This window comes from Macrobrachium nipponense, chromosome 7 (genome assembly GCF_015104395.2).
Source record: "Macrobrachium nipponense isolate FS-2020 chromosome 7, ASM1510439v2, whole genome shotgun sequence".
In the NCBI taxonomy this organism is placed as follows: domain Eukaryota; kingdom Metazoa; phylum Arthropoda; class Malacostraca; order Decapoda; family Palaemonidae; genus Macrobrachium; species Macrobrachium nipponense.
The window spans coordinates 44,930,431-44,950,040 of NC_061109.1; the positions used below are offsets into that span (position 1 = coordinate 44,930,431).

The window sequence follows — 19,610 nt, forward strand, 5'->3', positions numbered from 1 at the left end:
AAATCCAGTCCTTTGGATTTATTATAGGACCCGATCAATCAACACCAGGATAAGCCAAGAGATAATTGGGTGGGTTGAGTTTGTCAATAAGAATTTACAAAACATGGGAGAAAGTAAAGCTCCCAAGATTGGATGAGTAAGAAAAAGGAAAATTAAAAAATAAGTAAAGAGGTGTTCAAAAGAATGCCCAGAAAGATTCAAATATGAAGAGCTCATTACTAATGAGCACTAAAAGTGTGAAATAAAAGGTGGGGGAAAAAGCACAAATGGTGCAAAAAGCTGACAAGAAGGCAAGTTATTTATAGCGTCAAGCTGTTTTTAAGAACCCAGCACAGAAAATTTAATTCTGAAGGACTGCAAGGTGCCGCCAGCAAAATAGATAGGTACAACTGTCAAGGATGAGATGGAAGTTGGCCTCTAATAAAAAATAATATAAGACTATTTGTCTTGAAAAACAGGTAGGCAGTCACCAGTTATCATGGGGGCTTCCATTCCAACGGCTTGGTAATAAGCGATAACCAGTTAATGGCTACTCTGTTAGCTAAGTATTGGGACCAAAAACTATATCAGTGCCGTAACCAGAAAATCTGTGTCAGACAAGCACCATTTAAAAAAACCCAAGAAGCCAACTTTATGACAACAAAAGTAAGATGAGCATCAAAGAAAAGATTGGGCTATATACAGGGTGAACCTTGCCTAACAAAACAAATTGGTGCGCACAAGAGATAGTATGGACAGAAAGCTATGAGGGAGCTAGTTAAGAGAATGAAAACATGTTAAATTAAAAAAGGAATTAAACATATCCAATAGCAAATTAAGCCTAGAACAGAGATCGGTGCCAATTTGACAAGTCGTACAAAGTTTTGCACAAAGCCATCAGAGAAGGGTTGCAGAAAGACAGACTGATGCGATGAATATAAAAGGCAACTGGAGACAAAGAAAGCCTTCAAGCTCAGATGCAGGATAGGAATGGTTAATTTTTAAACTTCAAGCTTGTAGATGTTCTATTTTTAAGTTTGATATGCCCTTACTAAGAAACTCAACCAACCTAAAAAGATACAAGGCTGAAAAGGTGGTGGCAAATGATAACTGACAGCGGCAACTAATGTGTGAAGGAAAGTCAACGGGATATGATCTAATAGAATGAAGATTATGTGGTTTCAAAGATTATGAACAGAGATGTCTCTGACAATAAAGCTAGAGGACTCGGCACTTTCTGGGGAATTAATGCTAGCAGTATTAGTGGCCCATGTGGTATCGAGCTTATATGATGAGGTGAATCTGGAGCCAAGCTAGGACAAACAAACGCACCTTTACGTTACATCAAACATGGTAATGTTAGGTGTATCCATACAGTCATAATTAGTGGATCTTCTTAACTCAGATGCACCTTATGATAGCAAAACTAAGAGACTTTTAGTGAATCAGTAAGAGTAAATTCAAAGGACTTTGTTGCATCAGTAGTAGCAAAGCCAGAGGATTAAGAAACATCAGTGGTACTAAAGATGGTGGGCTTTGAAATGTCATTGGTAGCAAAGTTGGTAGACACCGGTGTGTTGATGGTAGCAATAATGGAAGACACAGGTCTATTGACAGTAGCAAAGATGGAAGACACACGTGTGTTGATGGTAGTAAAATTAAGGAATGGATGGGCGGGGTTCGGAGCTTGGTGTACCGCAATGGTGCACTGAAGACAGTAACGTGGTCGGGTTCAGGTGTTTTGATGGCAGCAAAGCTGGTGGACTCAGGCAATTCAGCAGTAGCAAAGTTAGTGGACTCAGGTGTGATAGTAGCAAAACTGGTGAACTTGGGTGAGTCAGTTAAGTAGAAAAAACTGGTAAACTTAGATGAGTCAGTGGTAGCAAAGCTAGTGGACTCTGTTACATTGGTGATAGCAAGAGGGTTGACCTCTGATGCTTCTGTGGTAGCCAGCTGGTTGAACTTGGGGTATTAGTGATAGCAATGCCTGTGAACTCTGGTGCATTAATGGTAGCCAAGTGGTCGACTCAGATGTGCTAGTGGTAGCAGCTGGTGGACTTGGACTCGAGTGCGCTGGAGATGTAGCAAAGCTGGACGACTTGGTTACGTCTGTGGTAGTATAGCTGTGGACTCTGGTGCATTGGTGTAGCATAGCTGTGGACTCGGGTGCATTGGTGGTAGCATAGCTGGTGGACTCGGGTGCATTGGTGGTAGCATAGCTGGTGGACTCTGGTGCATTGGTGGTAGCATAGCTGATGGACTCTGGTGCATTGGTGGTAGCATAGCTGGTAGACTTCTGGTGCATTGGTGGTAGCATAGCTGGTAGACTTTGGTGCATTGGTGGTAGCAAAGCTGGTAGACTCGGATGTCGTGGTAGTAGCAAAGCTGGGGGTGGACTCGGATGCATGGTGGTAGTAAAGTTGGTGGGTTCGGGTGTGTCTGTGATAGCAAAGTTGGTCCGGGACTTCGGCGGCAAAGTAGTAGGCAAAGTGGTGGACTGTTGGCAAATTGGTGGTAGGCAAAGCTGGACCCGGCGTGCAGTTGGTCCCGGGTAGGCAAAGATGGTGGACCCGGGTGCATTGGTGGTAGCAAAGTTGGTGGACCCGGGTGCAGGGTTGGTGGTAGGGCAGCTGGTGGACCCAGGGGCTTGGCTTAGGCAAAACAGGGGCTGGTTGGACGTTGGCCTGGGTGTTAAACTGTGGACCCGGGTGCATTGGTGGTAGAAATCCCTGTTGGCCCGTGGCCCATTGGTAGTAGCAAAGTTGGTGGACCCGGGTGCATGGTGGTAGCAGCTGGTGGCGGGTGCATTGGTGGTAGCAAAGTTGGTGGACCCGGGTGCATTGGGTAGTCAGTTGGGGACCCAAATGCATTGGTGGTAGCAAAAGCTGGTGACCCGGGTGCATTGGTGGTAGCAAAGCTGTGGACCCGGGCATTGTGGCATAAAGGTGGTGGACTCGGGTGCATGGTGGTGGACAAAAGCTTGGGTGGCGGGCATTGGTGGTAGCAAAGTGGACCCGGGTGCATTGTGGAGCAAAGTGGTGGACCCGGGCGGGTGCATTGGTGGTAGCAAAGCTGGTGGACCGGGTGCATTGGGTGGTAGCAAAGTTGGTGGCCCGGGTGCATTGGTGGTAGCAAAGCTGGTGGACCCGGGTGCATTGGTGGTAGCAAAGTTGGTGGACTCGGGTGCATTGGTGGTAGCAAAGCTGGTGGACCCGGGTGCATTGGTGGTAGCAAAGTTGGTGGACTCGGGTGCATTGGTGGTAGCAAAGCTGGTGGACCCGGGTGCATTAGTGGTAGCAAAGTTGGTGGACTCGGGTATGTTGGTGGTAGCAAAGTTGGTGGACTCGGGTATGTTGGTGGTAGCAAAGTTGGTGGACTCGGGTGCATTATGTGGTAGCAAAGGTTGGTGGACTCGGGATGTTGGTGGTAGCAAAGTTGGTGGACTCGGGTGCATTGGTGGTAGCAAAGTTGGTGGACTCGGGTATGTTGGTGGTAGCAAAGTTGGTGGACTCGGGTGCTTGGTTGGTAGCAAAGTGGTGGACCCTGGGTGCATTAGTGGTGGCAAGTTGGTGGACTCGGGTATGTTGGTGGTAGCAAAGTTGGTGGACTTGGGTGCATTGGTGGTAGCAAAGTTGGTGGACTCGGGTATGTTGGTGGTAGCAAAGTTGGTGGACTTGGGTGCATTGGTGGTAGCAAAGTTGGGGACCCGGGTGCATTAGTGGTAGCAAAAGTTGGTGGACTCGGGTGCATTGGTGGTAGCCAAAGTCTGGTGGACTCGGGTGCATTGGTGGTAGCAAAGTTGGTGGACTCGGGTGCATTGGTGGTAGCAAAGCTGGTGGACCCGGGTGCATTGGTGGTAGCAAAGCTGGTGGACCCGGGTGCATTGGTGGTAGCAAAGCTGGTGGACTCGGGTGCATTGGTGGTAGCAAAGCTGGTGGACCCGGGTGCATTGGTGGTAGCAAAGCATGGTTGACTCGGGTGCATTGGTGGTAGCAAGCTGGTGGACCCGGGTGCATTGGTGGTAGCAAAGCTGTGGACCCGGTGCATTGGTGGTAGCAAAGTTGGTGGACTCGGGTATGTTGGTGGTAGCAAAGTTGGTGGACTCGGGTGCGTTTGTGGTAGCAAAGCTAGTGGAGTCAGGTGTGTCAATGGTAGCAAAGCTGGTGGACTCAGGTGTGTTGTTAATGGTAGCAAAGCTGGTGGACTCAGGTGTGTTAATGGTAGCAAAGCTGGTGGACACAGGTGTGTCTGTGATAGCAGAGCTGGTGGACTCAGGTGTATCTGTGGTAGCCTCAGGTGTGTCAGTGGTCATAAAGCTGGTGGATTTGAGTGTGTCTGTGGTAGCAAAGTTAGCAGACTCAGGTGTGTCAGTGGTGGCAAAGCTGGTGTACTCAGCAGCATCAGTGGTGGTAGCAAAGCTGGTGTACTCAGCAGCATCATGGTGGTAGCAAAGCTGGTGTACTCAGCAGCATCAGTGGTGGTAGCAAAGCTGGTGTACTCAGGTGCATTGGTGGTAGCAAAGTTGATGGGTGTGGGTGTGTCAGTGATAGCAATGACAGTGGACTCCGGTGAGTCGGTGGAAGCAAAAGCAGTGGACTCGAGTGCATCAATGGTGGCAAAGGTAGTGGACTGTAGAGTATTGGTGCTCTGCATTTTTGTGGAATCTGATGCACCTTGCAGTACCAACGCTAGATGACAGAGGTACTGAAACACATGATATGTTAGATGGTCTACAAATTTTGAATAATGCTGCAGTTGGATTAGTACCAGTAACTGTGCACCCAGAGTTTTTGTAACAAAAGTCAATAAACGAATTGGCCTTCAAGGCTATGATGAGATCCTGCAAAAAATGTAGAAGGAATTAAAACTACAATCTTCAGATACTGATGCTGCAACAGCAACATTACCTCAGGAGGGAATTATTCCCTTCTTCCTGGATAATTTAATGAAGGAAGTACGTACTATGTATTTTAAAGTACACTCTGATGTCTATATATATTGTTAACTTATATAGAACAAACTTTTCTTTATGTAAACATTTGGAACCTTGACATCACCAATGATAGTTTGTCATTCCACAGTGTTGTCTAGGCTTGCCTCCAGACAAGAGGGGCTAGGACAGGGTGGGAACCTTACAGCCTTCTGGGCACACCAAATGTGCCTTCTGCAGCTTTCATGGATATATTTAATTTTAATAAAAAACTTAGAATACCAATCAGTTACAATAAAACTTAGAAAAATTCAAACTACAGAACTCTTTCAAAATAGGTAAAATCTAATGCTAAATTTGTTCAGTGTGTAAAATAAATGAAGGAAATAATCTTGTCATAATAGATAACAAATTAAAGGAAAGAGAAAGAGAGAGAGAGAGAGAGAGAGAGAGATAAAAATAAAAAAATTAACTGACTCCATGAAAGTTTCATTTATGCCTACCATTCGCTTGTTCTATTTTCACCTGAATTCGTCACATTCCAAAATTGTTTGAATCTCCATTTATCAACATGATTATTATGTACATGAATAAATAATTTCAACAATACATTTCTTTCAATACATACTAAGAATAACAAACTTTCATAATAGCAACGGCTTGTGAACGATAATTATTGTACAAATACAAAAACTTGCTCATTTGTACGTGTATAATTCCATATGTACGATAATCCAATAATTCAGGAACTCGTACAATATTTCAAAAATAATACATGATAAACAGAATCATTGTTGAAAAATGTTTCTGGAAGTGTGCCACTTGAAGCTGGATTCTCACACATTTGATTCACATATCACTCAAGGAACAATGTGATACAAGTTGGTAAACTTTTGAAGCTTTAGTTGGTGACTCTTTCCTGTTTTGTGAGTGTATGTGTACCATCTAACAGACTTTGCAGTTTATTTTTCTGACTTGCTTTTTATCACAAAGAAGAATATGTACTGTGAAATATTTAATGATTTTGAAAAGCATGACATCACCTGAACTAGCAGCCATACTTAGTGGCATTATCAGAGGCACCCGAATTAGTTGAAGAGTTACAAATGGAGCTCACTGAATTGACCGAAGATAATATTCCGAAATCTTTGTTTGACTCATGAGAAATTTGCAAAGTTTCAAATACCTTATTTGTCAAAGAAGGCCTATACTAATCAGGGACTTTGAAAGATTGCAAAACTGTGTATCTGAAAATATGGACCAAAACTGAAACGGTTTCTCACTTCTGTTTTGGCCCTGACTATCAAACCAAGTCTAGTGCCACTTGAATCAAAAAAAGTATTATGCTTTGTTCAACGAATGCAAGGACACAGAAGTTTAAGATATATAAAACAATGTCAATGTATCTGAAAAGATTGTTCTTCTTGTGTGATTCCTATGCAAGCTTTCCTCCAAAACATTCCTCAAGTTCCTTCTTGTCACAGAAAGCAGGCTAAGGACTCATTTAGCATCTTTCAGTAAAGGAAGAAAGCAATTTGGTTAAAGGCTCTATTTCAAACAATAAGGGCTCTCATTTCAGGTGGTTTTGACCTCCCAGTGTGGTAAGCAAAATCACAACTGAAAGATTCACTAGACTACTTTCATACAAGGCAGTTTTTCACTATTAATAACAAGTGTTTTGGCACAGGATTCAGAAAACAGTAATCATTATGAATCTCCTTCAGCTGCTGTTTCAGAAAGAACATTGGAGAGAATGCATAGTTTTCGAAGGCTTACGAAAAACGAAATCGGGAAATACATTTACCTGGATCCATCACATAAAACACAAGAAGAGGCAATAACTTTTCTATAACCCTAGAAAGGATGACATGATCTTTTTCCTTTTTTTAAGAGTCTTTTGTCCACATATGATAAACTGCTGTTCTGTCTGCAGGACAAAACAGATTGTAACTGTTGAAAAATAAACAGTTGATTATTTGTTGCTACAGATAATATACATATACACATATACCATACTCATCTCTGAACTAAGTTTATCACACTGTCTTGAAAATGAAGAGCTGCTCCTTCCCCTGAAATATGTATACTGGTCAGGAGAATATCTTTAAAGGAGGACAGGTGATGATCCTCTGTAGTCTTCCAGTCATCATTTTTAATTTTTTCAATGTCATCAAATTTCCTTTGTTTCCCTTTGACAGCAACTGCAATTTAATCTTCTGAAACAGTACCTGTGGGCCATCAGTTTTTTTTCTTTTTTTGGTTAAACTGAAGTTTCTTTAAGAATGGTGGTTTTCTTTAAAAATGGCACAAATTTATCATGGGCATATTTCACAGGTGTTTTCTAAAACATCTATTTGTGTGTGTGTGTGTGTGTGTGTGTGTGTGTGTGTGTGTGTGTGTGTGTGTGTGTGTAAGGCACACCATACATTCATATGGAGACATTTCTTTTCACTATTTTTCAGATGACTAGAAAGTCACTCTATTCTATAAAATTTCACAGGAAATTTGATGAGATTACATTCAGGAAAACCATATGGCTGATAACTGAATTATGGGCTAAGTGTCACTTCAGTCTTCCACTGTCCCATTTACCAGACACAAGAAGAAAAATAAACCCAACGTTCTGCTCAAGTTCAGTGGGGCACCATTAGCGAGAAGCTGTGAAGCCTGCATTGAAAATAGCTTACCTTTGCTTACCATTTGTGTGAAAGCTACCATAGGTTTCTCAATTCAACTGGACTACGGAAATATTTCTCTTCAAATCTGAGCAGAAAAAACTGCCTGGTGTGGGGGAAAGAGGCCTTAATGTTATCTAAAAGTAGTTGCTTGTGTGGGAGCTGCTTAACAGTCTAATAGCTTTTTGAATCTGTTCCATATGAATCCACCTAAAAAATTCATAGGAAAAAAGTCCAGTGAATGTGGTCACTTAAACCTTTCATAAAATACAGCCAAAAACTAAAGCTAAACTACAAAGCCACTTCACATGACAAACCAAGACTACACAACACATTACTGTACTGTATTCTGACTGCATTAGATTACTGTATGTTAAGAAAAATTGAATCACTAAAACAATAATACTGAAACTCATGAGTAGCACAGGGTGCTTCCTTATTGTACTTCTACAACATACCTTCCAATTTTGCATCTACATCATTTCCTGGAAACTGCAAGACTGGAGTGGACATTACTTTCTCATTCGTGTCAATAGTATGCCTGAAAATTGAAAGCAATGTAATGCTAAATAGTGTAGGAAACAAAATACGACTAATGAAAAACACAAAACAAATATTAAGAGCCATTCAAAAACCTATTCTTTCTACTACGCAAATGATACTGTAAACAAACATTTTAGAACCCAAAAGTAATTATATCTCAAAAAACCTTACAATTTCTAACCATCAGTTCAGGTGTAATCATAATACTGCACAAGTAAATACATTTATCACCGCAAATTAATTAAACTCCTGATCAATGCTGATCTGAAATAATCTTTGTATAACAAGTACAAAAATTGCCAATTCAGGAGAATAATTTCCACCTAACAGCATCAAGAACTGATATTTCTCAGGACCATTAACTTCCAGTGACTGAATAGTACTAAATATGAATTTTTATTCATCTTTTTATTACTCACACTGTACATATAAATGTCCACTCATTTAACAGTGTTTGAGCATACATATTGTAGTGTTTGAGCACCAACATGTTGGAGTGACTAATAATCGCCTTCCTTATTACAAAAATGTATAAACTTCTCCCCATACATTTATGCAGCCTCCTGTGTAACTCCATAAGTGATGAATTATTAAACAAAAATTTCTTGTGTTTGACCAAAATTTTCCCTAAATAAAACACCTTTGTCTCAGGGGTGTCAGCTAACTACATTCCCTCTGCAGTAAGAATGCAGCTTATTGTAATTTTCATAATCTAAACATCTTATAATATCTTGAGCCTTTCTTGAACATTTTACTCTCCAAGTTAAAAGTAAAGGTTAACACCTGTTACCTTTCATGAAATTTCTTTTTACCCAAACTTAACAGTGTAATTGTCATATGTTTAGCCCTTCACATAGTTCCATACATTCCTTGTAATATGAAGTTTAGCAATGTTCCTAATGTTTTAGTACGCAAGGCAACATAACTGAATAAAAATGCTGTATGGTTATACCACTTATTCTAAAATCTACACCGATGTTCCTTGACATACAAATCAATGTTTCCCACATGCCTGATTCTACAAACAGCAAAATGAAAGGAATAAACCATTTGGCTAGACTACAAACTATTCAAGAGTTGTGCAGCAACTTTAGTGTTGCTATCAAATCACCATGTCCGAAAGTACTGTATTGCAAAGCAAATATAAAAGGCACTTCAGGAGACAGCCATTCCAATGAAAACCAGCCACTCTAATGGAAAAAACAATCATATTTCATAATATGATGAATAGTGCAGTAGAGCAGAAGGAGGGAGAGCATGACTAGACAATAAGGTCATGTCATCCTTCTTCACATGAGCTCATGCTCAATTCCCTCTTTCTCTATGTGGGAACTGTGCAGATATAGCACTGGGGTAATAAAACATAACTTACTGTCCTTGTATATTCTGACTGATGAAAGTGAGATGTTGACCGAGTTGATAGAAGTAAACTTGTATGCATTAAAGCAATTTCAGATGTTCTTGCTGGTTGAGTTTCCGTAAACCGCTCTCCCTTGTTCAACACACACTGGAAGGTTTCATTTTCATTTGGACATAGCACAGTCCATTTGATGTGTGTGTCATGGTTACCTGTAATTGCCACAAATATTATTTAGTTTACAAAATAACAAGTTCAACGTACAAATATGTTTTTTAAATAACAAACATACCAAGCATGAAATAATTCTCTCTAGTTTTAAAGGGTCTCTTTTTGACTCACCTGAATTGTACGAGTGAAGAGATGTGATGGAGTTGTAAAATATGGAACCACATCATCTATAACACTAGCAATTCCAAAGGAAATATCTGCTTACCACTTTATTTCCTTTCTCCTTCACTAAATCATACAATTCCTTTGAGTTTTATCTGTTTTTTCCGTACTGTATCATCAATACAGCTATGACGAGCAAAGCAACCTAAAATGTAGAGTTGAGAGACAGTTTACCAGAGAGCAGTATTACCAAGAGCTTGTGTACAGTATCAATACTATATGTATTTGGATTTTAAAAATATAAAACTGAATTTCATTAAAAAAAACAAAAAATATGTAATTATTAAAAAATAAATAGCCTTAACCATACAGAAGACCAACTAAGTATACTTTACTGCAATTAAACGACAGGTAGTACAGGTTCAGTAGTTCTAGTCAAAACACCACGTAATATCTTTCACTACACAAAACAGTGAACAAACCACAGCAATACAGCAGTACTTATTCCTGATACCCAAGAGCATTGACTAAGCTGGGCTATTGTAATTTTGTTCTTTTAAAGTACATAGACATTGTGCACCATACTCTAACATACAAGCACATTCTGATTGGATGCAGCAATGCAACACTTTACTGTAAAAACTTGCTTTTGGTAGAGTTCTGTGAACATTCATCCATAACTAAAGAAAGTTCTCTCTTTTTCAAAGTACGTACTACTACAATTGTTAAAAGTCTTCCAGTGCACAATAAATTTCTGAGACTTACTTTAATGAAAATCGATATGTAATTAAATGGTACGTATGAATATAGTATTCAGACTAATTACTAGTACTTGGGCAGAATAAAAATTACCCTGAATAGCTTTTTCTATGGACTATATGGCTAATCCCTATATCCACATTTAGAATACCAGGAATGAATTTTAAATTTAAATCCCCTTTGTAGTTTAGTGTAACACCAGCTTGATAACAGAAAGAATAAGAAACATGCCACAATTACAACCTGGTGTTTCCACAGCTACAAAACCATAAATTAGATTCAAGCACTGACTGTTCTTCAAGAAAAAGGTGTGAACCCACTGGAGACAGCAGTCAGACGCTGAGATATCCATAGTGTCTCACCTAACATGTTAAAGCATCCATAAGGGAGCAAGTTTGAAAGGCATTACCTGTTCCATATAATTCTCAAATATTGCTCCATTACTAAGAGCCTTGTAAGTCCTCATACTTAAAATATTTAGAAGGCAAGCTAACATCAGTGGTTGGTGGTCTTAATAGTTGCACGAACTGTTCTGTAATCAATGCCACTTTGCATTATTTAGTGGAGACTATAATTTCAACTTGACATCTTTGTGTTTTTAGTTTACTTAAAACCTTGACCGAACAAGTTTCTCAACTCTGCTCAAAAACCTCGATTTTCCACCAAATAGGTAAACATTCTCCATTATATTTCTAGTCTGTGAATACCAGAGAACATGAAAAACCAACAGATTAGCTACAGGGAGTTTAGAATTCCTTCTGTGAAGACCACTTTCTCTATTTGATAATGTAAATATAGTTCTCAATAGTCTAATGAGGATTATTGTTCTCGTGCGATTATGTTTGCCTAATTGCAAGGTGACTTTTGTTATTCCCTGTGAAAGAATATAAGATATCTGTTCCTCCAACACCATCAATAGCTGTCATGATATTATAGTACATTATCGGGAGCCTGCTGTAATTCCATGGCTTCTAAACATTGTGACTGCATTACATAATAGCTTTAGTATTACAACTGCCTGGCAATAGCTTGAGTAAGTATTTTATTGATAGACTTAGCATCTAGTAAAGCTATTTATTGCATTGTTTGGGATGAAAAATTCCTTATTTAGTAGGGCAATGTTACTGAGTGACAATGTATGATCGGCATCTTTTTAAGCTGTTAACTACGTGGGGTACTTCAATGGAGATAAAGCACCTATCATTCAATGGTGCATTCTCTGGATAATCTGGTGCAAGGTGATTTAAGATTTTAACTGGTTAAGAAACAGATTCCTTTTCATGGTAATTTTTCAAGAAATGTTGCAATCTTTTACCGTATGTTGCAAAGACTCTTTCAACAGCCCTCAGTGTCAAAATTTGCCAAGGTTGGTATTTTCCAATATATTCTTGAATATAATTTCAGGGATTTTCTCTAGATGTGAACTTTGAAGTGGCATGTTGCTAGGTTCTTTTGAAAACAGAAATGATTTGAAAACAAAATTTATTTAAGATGTGGTTTTAATGATGAAATACAAGTTTTGCGAAAGTTGTCTGACATGATTCTCATGAACATGACTTTATTTCCATCAGAAATAGTTGTTTATAAACCCACAGTCTAGGGTCAAGATAGGTGAGGTGTCGAGGATCCATGAGTGACAAAGTCCCTGGCCCCCATCATGTATGGCAGGGTCCCTTGGGTGAGATTGTGCTTAGAGCATCCAAGTATCTCCCTTATTTTCCTATTCCCTCCTTATAAACCCCACTTTCCCACCGAAGCCCCAATGACTGTTAAATTTACAGTACAGAAATGGAGGTGGGGGAGGGGGGGGGGGGGATTGTTGTAATGGCACATATCAACCGACTAGTGTTTCTGACCAAGGATGTGAATTTTGTCAAAATCTTATAAAAAAAAAATCTATCCAGAATAATTATAACATTTCCACTTGGTGGCGTGTCCAAAAGGTTAATGGGCTGTCCAAAAGGCTAATCATGGGTAACTGGAAACATTCTTGTATTTGAAGTGGCTAATTTACCTGGCTCTTAAATAAAATCAAACTGTTTATCCACCCAAGTAATGTGCTAGAAGCGGTACAGATCGTTGTAATTGTCAGGCATATAGTTAAACAACTGACTGGACTAGGCTGATCCAGTTTTCACCGCTTGTTTGTGGGTCCACGCTTCGAAAAAGTACTTTCACATGTCCTGAAACCGAAGATGGGCATCAGTCACGAGTCATCGGTGGTGAGAGCAACAGCTCCATACCTCTACTATCCTTTCGAAGTAAGTATTTTCTAAATTAGAAATTAAGGTCATATTTTAGATTAATAGAGGTTAATGAAAGTCTAGCCATGCTCGGTGCAAAACATGCCTTCATGACGCTTTCGAAATTTTACTTATAACACCAACAATTTAAAAGATAAGACGCCATCTCGATGTTTGCCAGAGTCGCTTGTGTCAATAAACTTTCCATTCCATGTGCTAAATCCACACACCATTGTACCATAGAGCTGGGGCACTTTCTTCACAACAATCGTCAACAATGACGCCAACCGCGGCTATCCAAGGAAACTACGATGTTTTTGGTAGAAGAAGAGGAAGAACATGCACTAGATAATTATTTAAATAAATAGTTAAACAAATGGGGGTAGTATGGTCATGAATTGCATATTTTTTTACATATTCATGATTATAAATTTGAAAATATTTGTTGTTGAAAAAGTAAATAGATTCCTGACTCAAATATCAAGAGTTTTGCTGTGAACACTACCTACAGCGTTGTTCACGCTCTTCTATTGTTTATCAGTGTTGTCAATTGGTATGTGTTTACCCTCCAAACTGGGTATAAGACTTACACAAAAACTGGGAAATAAGTGAAATTAGTGTATCTATTTGTAGTAAATATATATATATATATATATATATATAATATATAATATATAATCATATATATAGCAATTTTATCATTTATTGCGTTACATGGACAAGAATTCACGGAAACAGTTTGTAAATGCATTGGCGTATGTGTGAAGTTCCACTAAATTGGCAACGATGAGATTTTGCCGTCGTCTGCTCGATTATCTTCTTTATATCTGTAATTTTTGGGTGTTAATTTGGTTGTAAAAAAAAAAAAAAGGATAATAGACATATATTAAATAAACATTCTGAAGTAAACAAGTAAAGTTTTTAAACTAAATAATGAGTAATGTAAACAATTAAGGGAATAACGCTTTGCACCTCATAAACCGTCGTAGTCGTGAGCTGCCCGCAACTGTTTGTGGACGTGAGCGCTTAGGAACCAGGAACCACAATGTAGTTCAAGTGCAATTTAGAGGTGAATTAAGAGCCACAAACGATGTATAATTTCAGTTTAAACCATGACCCCGTAATAAGAAGTTTCATACTTTCACTAATATAGGCAACATATGTTGTTTTATTGTGCTGATTAAACTACAACCTTGAGTAAAATCAATAAACATTACATATATATGCTACATTGCTCAAATGAGTGCTGGGAAGGCTGGCGGGGAAAGATGTTGGATCCTTTGCGATTATGAACGGCACCGCAGTCGGTGGATGACATATTGGATTTAAAAATTGCCTTGAAAACATATGTTTATGAAGACCTGTAAAGAAATACTTTATGCTTTTCGTATATTCTGTTTGTATTGAGAAGTACATTATGTCTTTTGTTTGCTTTGGTGGTGGTTGGAACTATGGGCATTTGTTTAACCCTTAAACGCCGAAGCGGTTAAAAAAAAAAAATGTCTCCCGTGTGCCGGAGGTGTTTCAGAGTGAGCGCCAAAGCGGAAAAAATATTTTTTTCAAAAATTCACAGCGCGCTTAGTTTTTCAAGATTAAGAGTTCATTTTTTGGCTCCTTTTTTTGTCATTGGCTGAAGTTTAGTATGCAACCATCAGAAATGAAAAAAATTATCATTATTCATATATAAATAATGCGATATATGATAGCGCAAAAACGAAATTTCATATATAATTGTATTCAAATCGCGCTGTGCGCAAAACGGTTAAAGGTAACGAGTTACTTCTTTTTTTCGTTGTAATGTACACTAAATTGCGATCATTTTTGTATATAACACATTGTAAAACGATAAAAGCAACACAGAGAAAGTATTATCACAAAATAATGCATGAATTTCGTTAAACGCACGGACGTAAAAGATATTTTTTTTTCAAAATTCACCATAAATCTAAATATTGTCCTAGAGAGTTCCAATTTTTTCTTTTCAAAGTTGAAGAAATAATGATTGAATATTACTATAACTATATGTAAGAATATTAGCTTACAAATGCAGTTTTATTTTCGACCCATATCTGACTAGGTAAGTTGACCGAATGTCGAATTTTTTATATATATATATCAATGTTATTTCGGAAATAAGAAAAGCTACAACCTTCAAATATTTTTCGTTTTATTCTACATGAAATTGCGCACATTTTCATATATAAAACTCTATGAAATGCTAATATGAAAACGGAGCAAATATTCCGAGAATGGAACGTATGCATTTCGGAGATTTGTGGCTGAGAATCCCCGTGCTGAGAGAAGGAAGATTTTTTTAAAATTCACCATAAATCTAAATATTGTGCTAGAGACTTCGAATTTGTTTCAATTTCAGATGAAGATAAATGACTGAATATTACTAGACTGTAAGAGTTTTAGCTTACAATTGCGTTTTTCGGACCATTCGGTAGAGGTCAAAGTTGACTGAACGTGGTTTTTTTTTTTTTTCTATTTATCGTGATTTCTATGCAAATATTTCAAAAATGAGAAAAAGCTACAACCCTTCAATTATTTTTTTATTGAATTCTACATTAAATTGCGCACATTTTCATATATAAAACTTTATGTAACGGCTAATTTAAAATGGTGCAAACATTATCCACAATCGCACGTATGATTTTTTGCGGAAGAGTTACCGCGCGGACGTAAAGAAAATGTTATTTTTTTCATAAATTCACCATAAATCGAAAATAGTGTGCTAGAGACTTCCAATTTGTTGCAAACTGAAGGGTAAATGCTTGAATATTACTAGAATATAAGCGGTTAGCTTACAATTGCGTTTTTCGACCATTTCGGTAGAGTCAAAGTTGACCGAAGGTTGAAAATTTGTCACTTATCATTTTTAATATGAAAATATTTCAAAATGATAAAAGCTACAACCATGGGTTGTTTTTAGTTGTATTGTGCGTGAAATTGCGCACATTTTCATATATAAAACTTTATGTAACGGCTAATTTTAAAATGGTGCAAACATTACCACAATCGCATGTATGATTTTTTTCGGAAGAGTTACCGCGCGGACGTAAGGAAAAAGTTTTTTCATAAATTCACCATAAATCGAAAAACTATTTGTGCTAGAGACTTCCAATTAGTTGCAAAAATTAAGTTAAATGATTGAATATTACTAAAATATTAGAGTTTTAGCTTTACAATTGCGTTTTCGACCATTTCGATAGGAGTCAAAGTTGACCGAAGGTTGAAAATTTTGGCACTTATCGTTATTTATATGAAAATACTCAAAACTGATAAAAGCTACAGTCATGAGATGTTTTGTTGTATTTTTCATAAAAATGCGCACATTTTCATATAATACTTCATGTAAACGGCTAATTTAAAATGGTACAAAAATTATGTCAAAGTGACGAAATAATTTCCGAGATGTGTCACAGATACTTTTTAGTGCGGCAAGAAAGAAATTCGCGCTTGCGCGCTTGCGTAACGATTGTGTAAACAAAAACAACACCTTGATCCGTGAACTCCCAGCATCCCCCAAGGCGCGTGATTCAAGAGTTTTCGGCTGGTAGGCCTAAAAGTATTTTTCCGCGAATTTTTAAAAAACTTTTGTATGTCGACGTAAAAACAATACGTCCAGTCGGCACCCGAGAGACAAAAAATGTCGACGTAAAATACGTCCAGTCGGCGTTTAAGGGTTAATGGTAATTTGTTTTATGGTAATATGATAATTTGCGACTTGTTTACTATTAAGCCTGAATAGTTCTTGAAACTGACAGTTTGACAGTTAAAATATCCACTCACTCTGCCTTTTGAGTATCTATATTCAGCGGTCCAGGTCCAGAATCCAGGCCAGAGGCAGATGCCAGTAGGACAGTTTTTTCCAGCGGAGGAGAGTCAGGATTCCAGTCCAGAGACCAGCACAGAAAGGAGTCGGAACGGAGTGGCACCAGACCTTTGAGATTTTCTGACATTTTTTTACCCTGGAGTTTTCAAGCGTCATGGAGCGATAAACTTCACCTAGGCCGAACGATAGGATTTCATGTTCGGAGAGAGGCAACACGAGTAACTGGACTTATAATCTTACCATGAAAGACCAGGATCTAAAGAAACGTAAGTCAAGTTGAGAGACCTTATGCAGGCTCAAAAGATTGATCTGTTTCTTAGATATAATTTACAACTTATTATAGTTTAAATTATGGTCGCCAACACGTCGAAAAATTAAAGTAAAGGATTTTATCATAATTATTACCATTATACTTGTGCCTTTGGTTTATAAACCAGTAGAGTTTCATTTTGACTAAGATTAACTACGAACGTAATTCAAATATATTTTTCTTATTTAGTAACGAGTGTTCATTTACGAAATTTACGTTTTCACGAAGCTAGCTTGCTGAATTTCTTTCCCTTCTCGTTAAATTCGTCGATTTATTTCTTACGTTAAAATTGATTCTTGTCAAGAGCGTATATTCTTTTTATTATTTAGGTCCCTTTACATATGGTAGATGAGTTACTGTGGAGAGGAAGTTGTGCATACATCCGAAGACAGCTCTTTGGGTGATTTCCTCTCAAGACGAGAACCGGCAGTTCAACATTTATAATTTCACTTATTAAACTCAATAGTTTTCTTTGTCTTTGGTTTAAATCCTCACTGTCAATTCATAATTTTTACCATAAGACCTCACATGCCTATTTTGGTTTGTATGGAACTTTATATATCACACTATGTTGACGAAACTTCAATCTTTGGAATGTATGCTTAATGATGTATTATATTCTTGTTTCACCATTTAGATAAATATCAATGAATAAGGCAAACCACATGGATCATCTGCATGTGCATGAAGTAGGCCTAGGTTATTGACGCTGGAGAGAGTAGGCTTACTACCTAGGTATATGCTTTTGTGTTTGGCAACAGATTTTACCATGCACTGACAATTCTATATAGTTCCACATATAGAAGTGCAAAAGATCTTGGTCTACCAAGATCTTCAGAATCAACTACTTACGCTACTAAAGTTAGCAGAATTAAATGAGGATTAGCCTAGTACCCGTAAGGACATTATACTATAAGGATCACAGCATTTCACTGTAGCTACTTAGTCTTGGTGACTGAGAACAGAACTTTGAAATTTTCACAAACACAAGGAGACGAAAACAAAGATCCCATTCTTCTTCTTCTTCCTAGCTTAAACCCATTTTTATATGGGGTCGCCATTACGAATGAGTCGTCTCCATAACAAACAAAAACAATAACAAGTGTAAGGGGGTACGGACCCAAAAGAATGACAAGAAAATCTCCAGTCCTCAGCCAATGGCCTATACTTTATAAATATGCAAAAAAAAAAAAAAAAAAAACATACAATTCGGTGTAATATATTCCGCAGTGTTGGCCGTTTGGAATCCTATAGACACGCAAGCTGAAGCGCAGAAACAGCCAGAACGCCGGTCGCCGATCAGTGTTGCCACTCCTTGGCTTTTTTACTAGATCTTGGCTTTTTAAGCTTCTCCTTGCCGTCTTGCTTTTTGTGAGAAATGTACTAAATCTTGGCATTTTTTATGGTTTGAGCATCAAAATGATTAATTTTTATATATAAATGGCTTAATTATAAGTAATATGTTTCAAAATTGTTTAATTTCGCTTGATTGCCAGAACTTTCTAATAGAGCTTGTGTGCAAATAAGGAAAAGGTTTCCTCTTGAAGATGATAGTGTACTAGCTCTTCTTCAAATTCTTGAGCTAAGCTTTCCCTATCACTGCAAGAAAGGGTAAAGTCGATTATTAAACTTTAATCTCACTTCCCACAATTAGTCAAAGATGAAGACCTTGCTGATTTAGATGATCAGTGGCAAAGTCTTCTGTATGCCACGCTCTCCCCACAGAGAAATTAGACCAGTCACCATATATATTTTGGGCAGAAACTGGGTAATATTAAGGATGGTACCAACAAATGTAAATTTGATATTCTTTCCAATTTTGTGTGTACTCTTTTAGCTCTCCCAACTCGTCGGCTGCAGCAGAAAGAATTTTTTCCCAGGTAAACCTAATTAAGAACAAACAAACAAACAGATTATTAACGGACACAGTAGCCAATAGACTGCTTGCAAAACAAGCAACTGCTCGACAGGAGGTCTCTTGTTATAACTGGAAACCTAGTTTTCTCCTAAATGAGCTGAAAACAGGTAAATGTCATCAAAGATACCAGGAAAGATCCAAGAAATGTGCTGAAATTAACTTAAATCCAGCAGAATAGGAATTTGATGATACTAGTGATATAGCAAAACCTGTTCAAGTCTTTCTTCTTTAGATTATTTAATACCACGGGTAATATGAATTGGTTTTTGGTATATTCTATTGGTATTATAATGTGATTTTTTATGGCTGATCTTGGCTATTTTTAAGGCCACATCTTGGCTTTTTTGAAATATCAGAGTGGCAACACTGTCGCCGATATGTAACATGAGTAAGCTTCTGCAGTACTTGCTGATTGGTAAAAGTGTTCCGGGTGCTCTGCTTAATATTTATGTAATTTACTAATTATTATTAAAAGGCGTCGACCGTGACATGTCTTACAATACGTACTGTGTGTATAAGTTCTCTTGGGAGCACTGAAGATGTTATAATTGCAGTTTGCTCCATTTCCAGTCATCAAAGTTAACTTCCTAGTTGCTGTTGAGCTTACTACACCTGTTCACCAGTGCCAGTAAAACAAAGTTATGTTGGAGCTGATTAACAAATAAGCTAGTATTCCGCCCTCTTTTCTTCGCAAAAGAACGGAAAGGAAGATTCAGAGATTTGTG

At 38.0% G+C, this 19,610-nt stretch overlaps 1 pseudogene; it reads right to left on the reverse strand.

The window, feature by feature from the left end:
* The window catches only part of LOC135217587 (nonsense-mediated mRNA decay factor SMG5-like), a 159,977-nt pseudogene that overhangs the window by 125,832 nt on the left and 14,535 nt on the right, over nt 1-19,610 (reverse strand).